Source organism: Penaeus monodon, chromosome 21, assembly GCF_015228065.2.
Source record: "Penaeus monodon isolate SGIC_2016 chromosome 21, NSTDA_Pmon_1, whole genome shotgun sequence".
NCBI lineage: Eukaryota > Metazoa > Arthropoda > Malacostraca > Decapoda > Penaeidae > Penaeus > Penaeus monodon.
This window is the reverse complement of record NC_051406.1, coordinates 23,758,400-23,758,873: the sequence shown is the minus strand read 5'-3', so window position 1 is coordinate 23,758,873 and position 474 is coordinate 23,758,400. Positions and strand designations below refer to the sequence as shown.

The following is a 474-nucleotide window of genomic DNA, read 5'->3' as shown; positions in this document are numbered from 1 at the left end:
CTCCTGCCTACAGCCTCCCCTCCCCTTCCGAGACGCAACTGAACATGACACTTGCCTCACGCACACTCCACGCACTCGCTTTGCACGGCCAAGGGCAGAGCGACCTTGATGCAGCCCCCACGACTCCGCTCCAGCGGTCCCCGAGATACGGGCTTGAGGGCAAGGGGCAGCAATCGGCGGTGGTTTGAGCATTCACATGCGTGCGTGTATGTATACACTTCGAGAGGGTAATGGGCTGTGAAGGCATGTAGGTATGAGAAGAAGTTTTCGCCGGCCCCTCCGCCTCGGCCTCCTCCCAGCTCCCTCTGGTCCCTGATTCATCGTTTACTGGTCTCGTGGTCGGGGCTTAGTAGGAAAAGTGACGTTTTCACCCCATGACGACAACCGGGGCGGATCCACTCTGTCAGCTATTGTTTATCTCGTTTTCTTTTCTTTTTTTTTGGTGAGGCTGAGCTAAATCTAAAAGCGGTTGAC

The 474-nt window shown here is 55.9% G+C and overlaps 1 protein-coding gene across 1 annotated transcript in view; it reads right to left on the bottom strand.

The window, feature by feature from the left end:
- The window catches only part of LOC119586367 (major facilitator superfamily domain-containing protein 12-like), a gene marked incomplete in the record, with an annotated part of 40,561 nt that overhangs the window by 38,856 nt on the left and 1,231 nt on the right, over positions 1-474 (bottom strand).